At 44.5% G+C, this 18430-nt stretch overlaps 1 long non-coding RNA gene across 1 annotated transcript; it reads right to left on the reverse strand.

The window, feature by feature from the left end:
* Positions 1 to 299: 299 nt before the first annotated feature.
* LOC121110411 lies at positions 300 to 7914 on the reverse strand. Its single transcript, XR_005858826.1, has 2 exons — positions 6513 to 7914; positions 300 to 563 (listed from the first exon to the last, which is right to left on the reverse strand). It is a non-coding gene; the product is annotated as an uncharacterized LOC121110411 (long non-coding RNA).
* Between the last annotated feature and the right edge of the window lie 10516 nt (positions 7915 to 18430).

Genomic DNA, 18430 nt, shown 5'->3' on the forward strand with positions numbered 1-18430 from the left:
CATATTCAATCAGTGCATTATAACAAAGTCTCTTTGCTACCTTTCACTCCTGGTTTGGAGAACCTGTTCCACCTGCTATAGAAATTAGGCGTGGACATAGGGATGGGATCTTTGGTGTTCCTGTGAACCTCCAGAGGAGACAAACTGGGCTTCACTTCTGACCATAGCCTTCTGTGCTTCCTCCTTACTCTTCGCCAGTTTAACTCATCAGACAGCCATCTCCAGAAGCCCCCCTCAGCTGTGCACTCAGAGCCTGCATGTTTTACTTTGCAGCAGAAAGCTCAGTGCTCACCAGGTAGCTTTCAGGTGTGCCTTTGCTCTGATCCCACTCTATGCAGAAACAAAAGCAAGCAGCTCATGTTCTCTGCCAGATCTGCAGCGGGCACGTGGTTCCTTGCTGCTTTGTTTCTTCTGCAGCTGTGTCCAAGCTGACATCACATTTGGGCATGTACATGTGTCCCAGCCAATTTCAACAGGCAGTGGCTGTCCCTCTGCTCACATGGAGGTTGAAAAAGCCTCCACAGGTTGTCCTGATGAAGCATCCAAGTGGAGCCCTCCGATGGCTGAAACAGAAAGGATTTTGTTATATTAAAAATGAAACCGAGTGTTTCACGCATCCTCACTAAACAAGTAGAATTATCCAATTTCCAGCAGGACTCAGCAGGCAACTTCATGTAAATAAGTATCAAGCTGTCAGCCTGAAATTCTCCTTTGGCGCTGCGGGTTTTAATGAGCTTTTTTCAGTTCTGGATTTTGGCACCTTCCGCCTTGCTCCTTCCAGTGGTTGCCTTTGAGTTTTCAGTGAAATGCTGGGAGCAAGGACATCAGTTGTTCAGCCTGTCCTTCAGGCAGGGTGCGGCTGGTGGCTGAGCTCAGAGCAGTGCATTTGGGTCAGCCTGGGATGGTCACCTGGGGCTGCAGCAGCTCAAGAGAGCTGAGGACAGTGGCAGCACCTGGTGCCACTGGTGGCTATGCTCAGGTGGAGTGCTGTCCTTGTCACCAATTAGGAGCCCTGTGCAGCTTTCACTTAGTGGGTCCATTCCTCTCAAGTCATCTTCACTTGCATCCAGCCCTCACGTTGACCTCTCTGTTTGCAATAATGATAACAGAGCAGAACAGAACTCCTCTCACACGTAGCAAACCTCTACCAAGAACCTGCTCATGGCTCAGCCAGCAGCTGGATGTAGGTGGCTAATGCCATCCTCCCTCCCATGTTGTCCCTTCCTGAGAACCCTATGCCCATCACTGGTGTTGGGGGCTGCACCAAGATGTATTTGCACTGGGAGTTTGGGTTCCTGGAGCAGAGATTCCCCCCTTCAGCTTCCCACACTGAGCATCAAGAGCAAACCCTCACCTGGAGTGCACAAAAGAAGGAATAATTTGTAGATAACTTTTGAGTTTCATCATCTGGAAGAATTAATCAAACCTGGATGAAGCACCCATTCAGACTGCTGGATACACTGTGCCATTGTCAAGTGCAGTTAGGCTGAGCCAGGGCTGAATCAGAACTGCTCTGGCCAAAGCTCAGAGCTGAACCAAGAAGCCACAGGTCTGCCTCCCTGCTCCTTCGATCTACTGCTAATTGCTTCATTAGTGCTTCTGCGAATTGATTTTCCTGTTGCTGCATTTTCCATCTACCTTTAGTTTCAAAGCATTTTAAACATACTTCACGTGGGAATAATCAAATAGGGTACACAAATACAGAGAAACAAATGCACTGCTTATATCCAGATATATTTGATAGGAGACCACTTCCACCTGTGCCATGTGATCACCACCTCAAGTCGTAACCATGAAAACAAAAGCACTTAACTTCCGCTTTATAACACAAAGGAGAGATGTTCTCACACAACAGGAAAACTCTGTCCTGCACAGAAACTTTTCTCATTATGAAGAGCACTCATGAGTTTCACAGGGTACATTGCAGCATTTCAAATGTATTGTCGGCTTCTCTGAAATGAGGTTGGTTTTGTCCCCTCTTGTTTCACTTTCAGTTAAGGAGCCTGACAAGAAAAAGTACGGTACATAGAAGCAGAAATGAAGAATAAGTGGTTGTAGTTGACATTTAATTTCTGCACAGTTGGAAAGAGAAATGAGTCTGTCTATTGTTCGATCCATTATTTTTCCCAGCCATCCAAGAACACAGCAATTTGTTGTTTCTTTATTAAGTATAATAGGGAGATGTTCTGATAATTTTTCCTTAACAAGTTCTTATTATTTACAGCTCATGTACGGTGGCAGCCTCTGAGCTCTCTCCTTTGCTGCGTTTTCTGTTATATCACTCAATTAACACAGAGACAATCTGTTATGTCAAAAAGGTAACACGACAGCGCTTGATAAGCGAGCAAGGTGCAAAAAGCTCTAATATCTTCTAATGAATTATCACAATGCTGCGTTCTGAGATGTTCTCTCTCCGGCACTCCAGGATTTACATAGCACATTAACACACAAACTGTCTCTGGCTGGTGCTGCTGAGATTAGGAAGTGTCACTGCTTGGTGTCAGAAACAGCTGCACACCTCACGGCTTTCCTTATGGAGACTGCAAAAACAACAACAGTGAAATAGCATTTCTAAATAGGAGCAATTCTTCCATTTGTCTCCATTTTACCTCGTCAGCAGGAGAGAGAAGCTGCAAGGGGCACTGTGCCCTGGTTGCTGCCCAATATCCAGGTTTAGAGCAAGAGAGGGTCCATCATGTCCCTGCCCTGGGGAGCAATAGGCCGCAGATGTGTGGAAGAGACTAAACAGCATGATTAGCTCTCCTGGAGGCCAGAGAAGGGTTGGCTGATGTCATACCGAAAGTAATAATTAAGCTTTCATTCTGTATTTCTGATGCTATTTCTGTTCCTTCCCACGGCAGAAGCTCTCCTTCCCTCTTCCTACAGCAGCTTGGGATGCGAATTAGTGAGCAACTTCTACTGTGAGCTGAGGAGAACCAATGATGAATGGCACCTGAGTCTGCACACAAAGTATAGCTGCATGAATCTCACTCTCCATTGGCTCCCTCATCTTTAACAGCTACTGGAATTCCAGTGGAAATTAAAAGTTACTATTATTATAGCCAAACAACAACAGCAACAACAGAACCTAGGTAAATATAAATGGATATGAAGCCCGAAGTAAAACTCTAAATAATCTTTGAGCAATCTTGTATTGACTTCAGTAAAATTTAATCAATATCTACAGGGGCAGACAGACAAATGTATTCTTGCAATAATGTTCCCTGAGAAAACACTTGGAGGATTTGGATAAGCCAACTTTACTGAGAAACAGATTGCTCCGGTTAGTATAGAGCACATTTATTTCCTAATATGCTATTCTATGTGAAGTCTTGTTGTATTTAATGTTAAGATTAGGATCAGTGGAAAAATAGACTGAGTCCGGGTCAGCCTTCAGAAGAAGATAAGGCCTTATCTGCAACCCCCAGGGAGAGAGCCGGAGCAGGTCTGAACTGCTGAATATGCTAATATTCATAAGAAAACTATTTCAGGAGGTACTTCAAAGACAACACATACATCTTCAAAGGATCTACAGATTCCGCTCAATTGGAATGAAATATTTAGGCGCTCTGGAAAAGCCATTTTCCTGATACTTGCTCATGAAAAATAAACATAACCGGCTTTCTAATAAGGCTCGGAGCAAGCATTAGCAAGCCAAGTCTGCTGCCCAGTGGGAGAGCGGGAGAGTCACGCTGAGAATTTCAAGGGGCAAAAGAGAAGGCAAAAACATAAATAGCAAACAGAGGCAGGCGTGTGATGACAGATTGCTACCTGGGGCCGGGAAGGGCAGGCGGTTTCTTTCTGAAGAAAGGAACACATGGGAAGCACTGGTGTGAGAAGAGCCACGACCTGATGAATACAAGCTGTGTTCCTATGTAGGGTTGTCAGGGGGGATTCAGCCCACTGGGGGCACATCACAAGCAGCCCATTGCTTGCATCCAGACCTGCAGTTCCTGCTGGACCCCTGGAGATCTATAGAACTGACTCCACTTTTTTTTCCTCTATAAGATAAAATAAACTTAATCATGCCATCGGCTTCAAAGGCCGGATTTGCCTGGCTAAGAAGGAAGGACTGCAGGACATGGCCACTTTTGAAGGGCAGCCAGATACATGGAGTTTGGTGCGCTCTCCAGAATCCCTGTCCGAGTTGCCTCAGCTGCAGACAGACCCCCACAAAGTGCAGGTCTTCATGAAGCTCTGGAGTGTGTCCAGTGAAGGGCAGCAGAGCTGTGAGGGGTCTGGAGCACACAGCAAGTGTGATGGGGAGCGGCTGAGGGAATTGGGGTGTTCAGTCTGGAGAAGAGGAGGCTCAGGGGAGACCTTACGGTTCTCTACAGTGACCTGAAAGGAGGCTGTGTGAGGTGGGGTTGGGCTCCACTCCCAGGGAACAGCCATAGGATGAGAGGGGATGGCCTGACGTTGTGCCAGGGGATGTTCAGGTTGGTTGTTAGGAACAATTCCTTCTCCCAGAGAGCGGTGAGGCAGTGGCACAGCTGCCCAGGGAGTAGTGGGGTCACCGTCCCTGGAGCTGTTCCAGAACAGCAGAGATGTGGCTCTGAGGGGCGTGGGCAGTGGGCATGGTGAAGTTGGGTTGGGCTTGGGACTACATAATCTTAGAGATCTTTTCCAACCTTAATGTTTCTATGATGTGCCAAGGTGCCAAGCCTGCAATAGCCCTTAGAGATGACTGTCAATGACTCCTCCTCATTCAGCCACACAAAAGGGATTTCACACACCGTCCATGAGCAGCAATGGAGATCTGCAGACATGTTCATGGAACAGCTCTCCCAGAAAGAACAGATTTGGAGAACGGTGTATATTTAAAAACAACAGGAAAAAAAAAGTGTTTGGAAGAGAACGTAGCAAGAAGCTAAACACCAGAACACTGGAAACATTTTTTCCTTTCAGGTTGCCAGTGTTATCTGGTCCTAGCTCCCTTTAGAAATAGCCCTTACTAAGAAGGAACTACTTAGTTATCAAGCAATTCTTCAACTTGCACATGAATTATTTTTTAATAATATCTGCAAAGGATATTAGGCAATGCCTGCCGTAATCTGCACTCAGATCAAGTCAAATGAAGTATTCTAATGAAACTGCAGCTTGTAATTTTTACTTCATTGTGTTTCTTCAATGTGATAAAATTAGATTAGGATCACACAAAGCAGAACACGAAAAACAGGCTTTGTGTGTCAGTAATTGCATACAGACGATGTCTTAAACATGAATGAGAAGCACGCACATCCAGAACAAATGCATAATCTATTCTCCCTCTAGTGGCCAATGTTTCCCTTCTTAGGAAAAAAAAGAAAAGAAAAGAAAAAAGAACAAAGAATGGCTAAAACTGCTCTTAGCGTGCTGATCCTACTCCTCTGCTTAGTGCCTCACTGACTGAAGTACCACTGCTGGTCAGTGCCAGAGCACTGAGATCCCACAATCTCCTGCATGAGCTCCACCAAGAGTCGTCCATTTTAAAACCACAGCCAAAATGATTTTGTTGGAGAGAGGCCAGCTGCATTTCAACTCTCTGAACTATGGATCCAGCAAGGAAGCTCTGAAAACATTTCCGCTCTGCCATATAATGATTACATTAAAAAGTCACCACTCTTCACTAGAGCTCCAAACAGAAGAAAAACTTAAGATACAAATGGATATTCTCTAAGTATTTCAATTGCTCTGGTTTCCTATGTTTGATATGAGGGATAAGCTGTGCTACCATTATTTAAAGTAATATCACTTTCTTGAGTGGCAAAGTTGTGTATAAACAATAAAATACTACTAGAGCATTTTGGTAATACTTGCCTGTACTAAAAACCATCATGACAGCGTTTGTGTTGGCCATGAGAAGTATCACTGCTGCTACAATGATGAAGGCATATTTAGAAAATGTACATGGGATGTTGCTGTACACATACTTTCAGATGATAAGGATTGCTGTACAGAAATTATGTTTCTCCTGCTTGCCTTGGGATAAATATGGTAATATTATTATGGGCAATAACAATTTATGCTGCCACATAAAACGTCCAGAGCACCCACTCAGACAAGACAGAAAGCCCATTGCGGTAGCGGTGTTGCAGCATAGCTCCTTCGGTGCAAGGATTTCACAGCCCAAGTAGGAAAGGTTGGTGAAGACGAGTGGAAAGGAGATACCACAGTAAGAGCAGAGGCCAACAAGCACATGAGAACAGAGGTTTCACAAACATGCTTGCAGCTTAACACCCAGGTCACATGGTGTGATCACAAGGGGAAAAACAAGTGCATGGCATGGTGGAAAGCCAAGGAGCATCCCCCTACTGCCCCCCATCTCATCACTCCCCTTGCTTAAGAGGAGCAAAAGGCTGACAGCATCACAGCACGCATGCATCTGGCTCACATACCTGCCCAGTCTGGCGTACTACAGAGAAACGTGTCCTGCCTCTGAACAAAAAGCTGCCTGCTCGTGTATGAAATTGATTCCGCTAAGCCAGTAAAGTACTGAAATTTAAGTCAGTGCAATTTTAAGGTGTATTTACCATTTAAAGGCTGAAATGAAACACCTTGTAGAGACGTGTAGTTGGAAGACACGTCGCTAATCCCACATGGAAAAGCCGCAGTAATCAGGATGCTCCTGCATGCTGGTAGCCAAGGAGAGGCAGGCTGCTCCGTTCCGGATCCAAACACCCCTTTGTGGTGATGCTGCATTCCCAGAACCCATAGCAAAGCAGGGCGATGTAACTGAAGGGTGAGGTTCAAAGTGAGCACCAGGAATGGGGAGAGAAACATGAGGAAAAGGGTGGCTGGGCAACTCTGTAGCAGGCAGTCTGTGAATGGCCTATCATACCATGGAATTCAGCACAGCGAGCAGTCTTATACAAATCAAGGTGGATGCACTTCTCCTGGTGCAGAACCTCAAGTCTTAATATGGCTGATAGAGTCAGTTAAAGAAAGGAGGGATTTGCACCTAAAGTCAGGATCCTTAGGAGCCTAGCAGGTGTCAGGGATGACCTGGACAATGATAGCTCTTGCAAGCTAAAGAAGGATCACAATATTCAGACACTGTGCTTCTAATGTAGCCCTAAATTACCTGTTGGTTATCAGATGTCCCTTTGACTAACAGTAGTTGGCTTGGTTGCTCCATCTTCCACTCATCACAAAGACAATGCAAGGTTGGAGTTGTCTCCCTGAGGAAAGACATCCGCCGCATGGCATGGAATGGAGAGGCACAGCAAGAAAGAGCTTGCCCTGAGGGAGAAGCTACAGCTACATCCATAACATGTTCCACAGTGCCATAGGTTTTCCAGGGAACCATCTCACTTCTCAGTTTCCCCCTGAATCTGTTTAGATTAGACCTCTAACACAAGGGCAAACACAATGCTTTGGGTCAGTTCATTTCCCCTCTAGCAGCTCTCATGTGACAGGAAAGATCTGCCTTTTCATCTCCCTGTCTTCATGCCTTGTTGGCTGGAAAGGCCAAAACACCGGGCACATTTGCTCAGGCTCCTTTCCTTGAAGCCAGGCAGTACCTCTCATGAGATTATTTTTCTTCTTGCAAGAGATATATTTACCAGAGGTTAGCACACTTTTTTCTTAGGAGATGATTGCTATCAGCTCCGGATGAGCTTCCCAAGATTGCTATAAGGAAATATCATCTCACCGTGTCTAATTTCCAAAGAGCTGGTACAAATAGCCTCTCTGTATGCTACTCCAGAGCTCCCTTTCACTGCAGCATTCACAAGTTCTGTGCTGCTTTGTCAGGGAAGCCTTAGTATTTATTTGAACATTGCTGAAAAGCTGCTATTTGAATAATTAAGACCAAGATGTAGGTTTGCTGCTTTCAAAATGACTGCGACTGAAGCCATACAAATGGCAGTCCAGCTGTCGAGAGAAGAGGCAGTTTCCCAGGGCAATGGGCACTGCACACAGCATGGGGACTCGCAGCTCCCACTGATGCCCATATCCTCAGCCTGAGCATCACTTCAGCTGAACCGTGCTTTCCACTGAGTCCTTGTAAGAGACATATGGAGTCATTTTAGAAGAGCCATTCACCAAAACTGCTTTTCTTGAAGATTAAAGAACAGAAAGGCTGAGAGCAGGCTTTGGACTAATCAGCCCTCTAAACTGGCCCGAAGTCTCCTGTAGGAGATTCCAGCGGAGCTCAAGGACACTGACATTTTTCTCTCTGTTTCACAGAGTTTTTCCCCACCTTGAAAATCCTGGCCTAATGAGGAAAGATCAGAGTGAAAAAAAGCTGTTGCTTGAAAAAATATACATATTTCTGACTTTTCTGAAGTCTTTGCTAATAGTTCAATATATTCCTGTTACACATGCAAACAAATGACACTGAATGAGAGGCAAAGGCCAAGAACTGTGCTCACAGAACTCTGCTAGATTTCATTACTCTTACTGGGAAGTGACGTTAATCCCTTTGAAAGTCAGCAGGACAACACAAAGTGCCCTGTATGGGACAAACCATCAACAAAATTTACCATTTTATGAATGCACAAACATGAACCTTACATCTTCCCCACTGTGCAAGCAGTAGGAAATACAGCACGAGTGAAACAAAAAGCCTCCAAATGCAGGCCAAGTCCTAAACACTACATCCCCATCCCTGTGACTCTTTCATTAATTCTGCTCACAGCAAAGCCTATCTAGAAAAGCCTTGTCTTAATTTACCAGGTTCCTCCTTTGACTTTTGTTGTAAAAACATGACCATCATATTAATTATATAACGTCAGAGGGCCACCAGTCCTTGTCACCTCAGCTGGGCTCTGCAGGAAGCGAACAGCATGGATACTTCATGCACAAGCATGGCATCCCATACAACTGCATTTGAAGGAAGGGAGGACATTTTCCAGAGCTGCAGGCCATGCCGTTGTTGCCTGGAGGCTTTTTAAAGTTCTACATTGCTACAGGACGGTTAGCAGAATGACCTCCTGAAATTCCTGCTGCCTTGTGCAGGCATTCATGTTTGCAAATGATAGAGATCTCGTGTCTGCAGAAGGTGGGATTAATGCAGCAACCCATATCCCTATCATCGAGCTGGCATTGCTGTACTTTCATTACGGTCTCCTGGCAACAAAGCACCCAGGCACTTTCATGAATGCTAACAATTCTCATTCATACAGCCTGTAGACATTTCCTGAGAGCTTTGCAGAAATGAATGAGCCTATCAGTGTTATCAGCTCCCAGAATATCAGACTCAAACACAAATCATGTGGGCTTTTTTTTTTTTCCTGCACAGGGAAAGCATTATTAATGTGATTTTATTGAAAAATCACTTCTATTTCTTTCTGGACATAGATTTCTTTGAATCATACCATATTATTACACACAAAAATATAACAATACCATCTCTGCACCTATTGTGTAGAATAAGCCTGATTTTATCAGCAGGTTTGACTCTATCCTTAGGGTACTTTGATGTTTGGGGCTTTTTTTCTGCAGTTTACAGAACAAATGGGTGGTAATGGAAGAAGTTTAGTACAGAGGATAAAAAACCCTTTATTTTAGAAAGGAAAATAATATATATTTCTATTTTCGAGCAGAAAGATCATTTCATTAATATGAAGACTAAAGAGAAAGAACGTAGCCGTTACTTTCACCTGTCTGAACGATGCTACTCGTGAGCCTTCCCAGCATGAAAGTAAAGCAGAAAAGCAGATAGAGATACTTCTTGCATTTCGTACTGTTGGGAATGCACAATGAGAGATGATTGTGGAGGTGTGATAGTGAGGGATGCAGTCAGGGGGCACTGTGGGGATTGGCTGGGGTCGGACTGGAGAATCCTAGTAGCCTTTTCAACCTTAACGAGCCAATGATACTCTAACTCTATGCAAAAGAAGGGAAAAGAACACTACTCTCTGTTCTTGCTTATGGAGAGCTTCTGCCAGCATTTTGATCACGTTGGTTAAATCAGATTATGCAGAGTATCTGCAGCCCTCTGCTCCAGGAGGACAGCTTTGACCCCTCTCCTTACAGCCTTCCTCCCCAGCCCTGGTGAATCTTTAGTTAACATTGCAGTGCTCATTTAGAAAATGAACACACTCCTAAGCACTGTGCCTTCCCCAAGGGCTTGCTCATGCCTAAATGCTGCCCATTTTACAGCACGCAGATACAAAGAACATGCATTGCATGGTCTCATTATCAAGGAAAAAAAAACATTTTATTGACAAAGAAAAGATACAGAGTTCTGCATTAATGCTGCCAATATTGTTAATACTTTAAAGTCCTAAGGCAACATTTGTTTATCTTGGAGAAGAATCTGAGAGTGCCCTTGATCAGATGATTTTCTGTGCTTTTCCCTCTGGCAGCTGGCTCTTGTTTAAAGCCAAGGTAAAGGAACCTTTGGGATCATTAGCGGTGTTCTATGGCTGCCTGCACAGGGAGTTTTTCCCCCAACGATTGTTTTCTCAGATAAAACTGTCCAGGTAGTGAGGAAGCCTGTGAGTAATGGGTTTCAATCACACTTAGCAGATATAAAGGGTTAGCGGCCCCTTACGTAATATATGGCTCTGACTGTGTTAGCCTAAAATGAGTTTAAGATGGATTCCCTGAAGAAACGGTTCATGGCATATAATCTGGCTGCCAAGCGGTATTTCTTTGGGTGACAGCATCCTTAGCTGACTTCTCAAAGGCAGTGGCTGCGGAGCAGGTTTGGTGAGGACGTTTCCCGCATAGAAGCAGATGTCCCGCAGTAAAAGAAAAATTTTCAAAGGACTCCCCAAAGAATGGGAAGAGAAGTCCTGACATGTGAGCCATGACACACTCTGCTGCTGCTGTGTCTTGGTACACGGGGGCAAGAGGTGACCCCATTACGGCCACCATGGACTGGGGAAGTCACACAGGGCACAGAGATGTGAGCACTGAGCATTTCAGAGCAATCTTCATCCTCTCTTCATTGATAGACCCACTCCAGCTCAAGGACACACCACTCCCTCCCCGGGGTACAGGTTTCACCATTGCGAGACCACTTGAAATTGAGAGCTCAGTCTGATGAAGTCTGAAAGGGCAATGACAGTCCCAAGCCTTGCTTGCTGCTTAGCTATAAAGAGCAGGCAAGGACGCAGCATGACAAAGTCCAGGTGCAACTGATTACTCTCTCAGATGTGGTCTGGACACCAGTTCCCTCTCACAGCCCCTGTTTCCAAAAGCTTAGAGGCAGATCTGCCAGAGCTGAGGAGCCACATCCCTCATAGGGCTGTTTGCAACTGGCATCTGGTGCTTGGACAGACAGCAGGTTAGAGGGAAACCACCCCGGGAGCCCACGTCTGGTATGGGAGGGTGGGAGCAGAGGTGGATTTGTGCTTTAGTTCATAATAATTACAGTACACAGGACAGATTATTGCATTTTCTGTGAAAGAGAGGAAATTGCAGTTTCTGCAGACCAGGTTTGGATTTGTCCTCACTTACGAATGATTAATGCTGTTTTCCAGTGCAGTGTTAGGGATAACTAAGTATTCGGTTACTGACGGACTAGTTAAAATGCAGACCAAAAGGAAACCAAAATATTTCACAACTGGCAAATAGAAAAAGACTGCACCTACTCTACAGTTTCAGCCAAGGGATTTTATACAGTGTGGACAAAGATAGCATTATATTTCTAACACTTGATATCAGGTTTGGGAGAGTGGGGCACAGAAAAAGGCACTATTTTAAGACAATGCCACCACTAGGTGCCCCTTCACTGAGGAGTTCAAATGAATAGCTCAGCTCCAGCTTCTGAGATGCCCATGCTGCCCTGGGCTCTGCAGGGCCTGCAGTGTCCATCACAGCAAAAAGCCTGCTCACAAATGTAGAATCATACAGAATCACAGAATTGCTCTGGTTGGAAAAGTCCTAAAAGGACCTTAAAGATCATCGAGTCCAACCACAACCTACCTTAAGTAACAACCCTCCAATAAATCGTGTCCCTGAGCACCACATCCAAATGGTTTTTAAATACATTAAGGGATGTAGTGATGGAAAAAGTAACAGTAGCAGCCCGAAATGTGGTTGGATGGGCAGAAGGAACACAGCTGCAATGCTGAAGGGGAACAAAGTGAAAAGCTGTAGCCAATGAGGAATGAAATGGCCAGGAGATGCCAGTCTGTTCAAATGAGGCTCAGCAAGTGGCTCTGTTACCACTGCTCTCGCCTGCTTTATGGATGCAGTTCTCCAGCATTCCTGAACTGAGCATAGGGGAAGAAAAAGGAGAGAACAGTGTTCTCCAAGCATCCAAAATCACCACTGCTTCTGCAGAAGCCATCTTTCTGTGCTATCGTCACCTTGCTGCTATTAATTACTGCAGGAGCTAGCTGCATTACTGTTAGAACCGAAACCTGTGTGTGTGTGAAGTCACTCCTTTGGTGGCAACAGAGTCCATAATTCCACATTCATCTGAAAGGCTGCTAGCCTCAAAGTAATGGGGCTGCATCAGTTGAATGGGATTCTGCAATATACACAGTCACCTTGGAAGAAATTCAGGAGGCAGAAGGAGGACTGCTGAGTGAACTCCTTAGCTCCCGTGTGTTGCAAGAAAAGAAGACACTTTCCAATAGAACTTTTCAGCCTTTGAAAATGCTGATCAATTTTCCTTTCATGAGAAGTTTAATACAGTTTATAAAATATTCTGAAGTAAAATATTTTCTGTCACTACTACTTTATGACGGCTATGTGTGGAATAATTGCTTCTCAGTCCGAAAACCAGGAAACTTTAATTGATGTGGGATGCTGGCTGCTGAATATTGTATAGCCTTACTTTGTAACCAGAAATGCAGCGGAGAGGATTGTCTTAATCCGCCTGCATGCTTATTTTTAAGCCAGCAGACTCATACATCCATATATATATCCAAGCACCTGTTCTCATTTCACTCTTTGTAGGTGAAAAAATTTATTCCTTCTCAGAGCTAAGATCTCATCTCATGGAGCTGAGATTTATTTTTACATTACTGAAGGCAAGGCAGTCTAAATCATAGCTGCAATGGAGTATTTTAGGAAGCTAACACTCACAGAGCTGCTCCAGGGTGGAATTCTGATGGAGAGAAGATTGAAGTCCCATTTGACGCCGCTCTTGACCTACAATGTTTTTATTTTTTCTTTAAAGAGGATATGGCAGACAAGAATCCTAACACTTGAAAGGGGCTATTCCACACGAGGACTACGTGAGAAATAGGTGCTGAGAGGCTGTCTGCATTCCAGCATGGCTGCAAACAAGGCAGCACATCACAAGCAGTCTTTTCCACAGCCAGCCAAGCTGTAGGAACACAAAAACAATTTACAACGAGCTTGAGTCCACCAGATATGGTGAATTTACAGCCTACTCGAGTACCTGAGATGGTATGATTTACCATCAGCTCCCCAGCGTCTGCTGGGAGCGAGAACTGAACGATTTAGGTTGATAAACGTTTGAAAGAATGAGACCATCAAAATAACCCTCCAGCTTTCTTGGTATCCATATCGAGAACAGGCAGAGCCTCAGCACAGGCCCAGGCAGACCTTGTTAGGGAGGCTTACTGTTTCTTGTCCCAACTGCAGTAATCATTAAGAATGAGACTTTTAACCACAAGCTTATTTATGGCTTCCTGGCTTGAAGTTGGCACGGGCCTTAGCAATTTCAAGGCTGAGTTGGCTTGAGAAAGAAGCTCTGGAAATCTGAGAGCTTCTTTATGGGATCTTATGGCCCACGGAGCCCCACATTGATGCTGAGGGCAAGCTGCCATTAAGTGCTGTGGAAACCCTCCCTGCTGAGGTGGGGCTGGTGTGACAAACTCTCTGCTTTCAAGGTCCTCCTGAAAGAACTTATCTCAGTTTCCTTGCAAACCTGTGCCTTCAGGTAAGAATTTCCCTTTCTGCTCAGTGCAGGTTGTGCTCTCCTTCCCCATCTCTGGGAGTTTCTTCAGCTTCAGAAGGGTGCCACCAGCTGCTTAGCTGTGCCCACCCTCTGCCCTAGATTTCAGCCCAACAGCACTGCTTAAACAGAGTGAAGTTCTCATTCACTTCATTGTCATAGATCAGACAATGATCTCAGCAACCGTCTGCATATAAAGCTTTGGGCTCCACCATCAGCAGTCCCTCAGGTATTTGTAGTCTGCATCACTGCCCTCATCACATCCCTCCCAGCTGTCTGTGCTCAAGAACAGCACAGGTATGGCACTGCTGGGTTTCTTCTTTTTGTGTGGGAGATGCGTTTAAACCCAGCCTGTTGTCTTTGGTCCCTATTTGAAGTCTGGCTGGGTACTTTGTAGATCCAGACCTGCAGGCTTGATGTTAGACCTGTGTTTTTGTCTGGTGGTCAGCACGTAGCGGCCAACCCCGGCTACCATGGCTGGATCTACTCTTTTTGTTCAGGTACACTGGGACTGTGCCCACGTGGCCACCCTGCTGCAGGTAGAACTTTTCTAGTGTGTACTGACACGGGTGAAGACCTTCACAACAGAGATCTGTTTGTGAGATTAAGGAGAGAAAAAGAAAGGCAACAACAAGGCAAGTTCACATGACTAAGCAGGTCAGACTTGATTTCATTACTCTATGATGTTTCAAATGTATTAGGATTCAAAAGTATTTAATTCAAAACACTCAAAGGAATGTAAGTCACTTCACTTACACTATACTAGCATGTCAATTCCAGTAAAACTAAAAAAATTAACCCAAACTGAAAGGAATTCATGCCTTCTCGAATCAAACCAGTGTGCTGCTATTTTTCCCAGCAAAAAGTTAGTGAGGACAGATGGTACCACCACCAATCAATACTAATAAAGGGGAAACCCAAGCACCCTGAACTAATTTGGAACCATCTGTGCGGAATTAAAAGCACAACCCGCATTTCATCTTTTTCAGTATATTAGCACACTCAAACAAATTGGGAATTACTGTAATGCTAAATCTAATAAATGTGAGGAATTCTCTGTTCTGTTGGGGTGGTGTTTAGCATACCTGCAATTTCTGATGGTCTTTTGCCTAGGGGAATTGATGTAGCAGCGTAACAGAAAAGATGCAAAGCCCTGTACTTGTCAGTAGGAGCAACTGACAGGAGCAGGGAAAAAGCTCTCTGATAAAGGAAAGGACAACTAAGAAAAAGAATATGACCATAGAGGAAACAGAGCTAAGGGTTTCATTATGTTCTCAGGGGTACAAGCCCTGCCTTTCTGGTTTTATTTGGAGTGGGTGGGGGAAATGGGAAGGGTCTGTTGCTGGCTTCCAGCAGCCCTAGAGTTAATTGAAACGTTTAGGTATGAACACAGCAGTTAGAGTTGCTGTCATCTGTTCAGCACTAAAATTGAAGAAACCAAGCTGAGATGGGAAACATTCATCGGTGAACTCACATGGGCTCTGTTGAAGGACTTCATTGCGTGACCTATTGTTGGCCACCTCAAAGTTCTATTGATTTTTATTCTTTTCAGCACGGTTGATAAAACACAGAGACAAAATGTACTCCTTTCACAGCTTATGCTGGATACAACTAATTAACAACGAATAGCAAGTATCTAAAATTTAGTTCTGGTTCATTTAACCATGGTAATCAGTTGTTGTTCTTAAAGCAGTGCAACTGTTTCATGTTGTCATAAATCAGAAGTATGCCAAAAGAAATTGTGCTGCAGTTTTCTTTTGGTGGTTTGCTTCTTTTTTTTTCCTGTGTTCTTGGAAAGGTGAAAGTCTGATTTGGTCAAGAATCAAATAGTATGTTATAACCATGCTGGAACAATTTTCCTCTCCAAACAATTGGTTGTGATGGTGTGCTTTTCTCTCAATTGGTGAAGCTTCCTTGACTGACTTGTACAGACTAACTGAAAGGTCAACCAGGTAGTGTATTTAATCATTAAAAGCATAAACTGCCAACAATAAATGTCAGAGAACTGTGCGGTTTTGTTTGATTTAGAGCAAACAGTAATACATTCAACCATCTGTTTAGGGATTATGAAACACCTCATGCAGTACTTTTTTTTTTTTTTTTTTTTTTTCTTTTCCAGTCAGTATGGTGTTTTTGTTTGCTTCCTTTTTCTTTTCCTACCACTGGGTGTTTCATTGTCCTCCAGACAGGGTCACGCAGGTCTTCTTCCTGAGTGGTTATAGTTAATTCAGAACTCCGCTATGTGTACTTCAAGTGATTCTTTTCCGAGTGCCTTGCCACATACTCATCAATACTACATTTCTTTGGCCACCACATTGTCCATTCACTTTGCTTTGTTAGTTGACAGACTGTGTAGCCTAAGCCTTTGAACAACAGTCTGTAAATTACTGCAGCCTCCTCAGCTCCTTCTGGCAATCTGCGCTTGTGGATGGCAGACAGGAAAACTGACCAGCAGCACGGATTCATAGGACACGGTACTTTCTGTTTTGCACCTTCCAATTGAATTTAGGTCTGTAAGTTGCTCAACTTTCAAAAAGTCTTTTCTAACTAAAATATGAGGTTTCATGCACGTTAACTTTGCAGCTGCTCACACCACTAACATGCACTTGCTAGGGAATTTCTGTATTTCCTGTCATTTTGCCCATGGTCTCTGTGCATCTTGCAGTGTTTACTGATGTGCTGTATTAGGGAACTATTCTTGAGGCTCCAGGAGAAAAAGAGAATCTATCTCCTGTGGAAGAAGGTATGGGCAACCTGGAAAGAATACAAAGAAGTTGTTAAGATGTGCAGGGAGAAAATCAGAAAGGCAAAAGCCCAGCTTGAACTCAACCTGGCTGCTGGGGTAAAAGGGAACAAGAAACTCTTTTACAAGTATATCAACAGTAAGAGGAGGACCAGGGAGAATCTCCATTCCTTACTGGATGAGGCTGGGAATGTGATCACTGAGGATAAGGAAAAGGCAGACATTCTGAATGCCTTCTTTACATCTGTCTTTAAAAGTCAGACGAGTTATCCTCAGGTTACTCCACTCTCTGTCCTGGCAGTCTTGGCTGGGGAGCTGACTAAACCCCCCACGATTCAGGAGGAAACAGTCAGAGACCTGCTACTCCAACTGGACTGCCACAAGTCCATGGGCCAGATGAGATTCACCCAAGAGCACTGAGGGAACTGGCAGAGGTGATAGCTGAGATGCTTTCCATCATCTATCAGCGCTCCTTGTTGACGGGTGAGGTCCCAGAAGACTGTATGCTGAAGGAGCTGGGATTGTTCAGTCTAGAGAAAAGGAGGCTCAGGGGAGACCTTATTGCTCTCTATAACTATCTGAAGGGAGGTTGTAGTGAGCTGGAGGTCGGCCTCTTCACTCGGGTGACTAGTGATAGGACTAGAGGGAATGGCTTCAAGCTGCGCCAGGGAAGGTTCAGGCTGGACATTAGGAAATACTACTTCTCTGAAAGGGTGGTCAGGCACTGGAATGGGCTGCCCAGAGAGGTGGTGAAGTCACCGACCCTGGTGGTGTTTAAAGAGCATTTGGATGCTGTGTTGAGGGACATGGTTTAGTGAGAACCATTGGTGAAGGGAGAATGGTTGGACTGGATGATCCTGTGGGTCTTTTCCAACCTTAGCGATTCTATGATTCTATGATTCTATGAACAAAGCTGGTGAGGGGTCTGGAGAACGGGCCTTATGAGGAGCGGCTGAAGGAGCTGGGATTGTTCAGTCTAGAGAAAAGGAGGCTCAGGGGAGACCTTATTGCTCTCTATAACTATCTGAAGGGAGGTTGTAGTGAGCTGGAGGTCGGCCTCTTCACTCGGGTGACTAGTGATAGGACTAGAGGGAATGGCTTCAAGCTGCGCCAGGGAAGGTTCAGGCTGGACATTAGGAAATACTACTTCTCTGAAAGGGTGGTCAGGCACTGGAATGGGCTGCCCAGAGAGGTAGTGGAGTCACCGAGCCTGGTGGTGTTCAAAGAGTGTTTGGATGTTGTGTTGAGGGACATGGTTTAGTGAGAACCATTGGTGAAGGGCGAACAAATGGTTGGACTGGATGATCCTGTGGGTCTTTTCCAACCTAAGCGATTCTATGATTCTATGATTATCATGCTTGACACAGCAGAACAGATCAAAGAGTGGAACCAAACTACAGAAGACAAATCCACCCACATCACACATATGCTTCTTACTAGCATATGATTCCTCTCTGCACTGTTGAGATGAAAACATTTCTATACAGATAGATCTGGGTGAATTTAACAATTCTACAATCTTAATACTGCAGGATAATTACTGTGAAAAGTCTGAAGCATTACTATGTGTATGAGGACCCAATCAAAGCTATGAAGATTGCACGATACTATGAAACCAGGACCAAAACTTCCACTCTACACTGCTCTTGATTGTTGTCTTACTTTAATGCAGAGAGCTGCTTTTAGAAAAATAAAGATGAATCTTATCACAGGTTTCATAATAAACAACAGCAATAATAGAGCAATGCCAGGTATCCTTGACCTTGAGCAAGGGGCTGGAATAGAGCAGTGGCTACTTATAAAACTCTGTCTTCTCTGCTTTGCTTCTCCAACACTGCTTAGTCTCTGGAAATCAGCTACCTGTTAATAGCAAGCATGAT

Source organism: Gallus gallus, chromosome 3 (assembly GCF_016699485.2).
Source record: "Gallus gallus isolate bGalGal1 chromosome 3, bGalGal1.mat.broiler.GRCg7b, whole genome shotgun sequence".
NCBI lineage: Eukaryota > Metazoa > Chordata > Aves > Galliformes > Phasianidae > Gallus > Gallus gallus.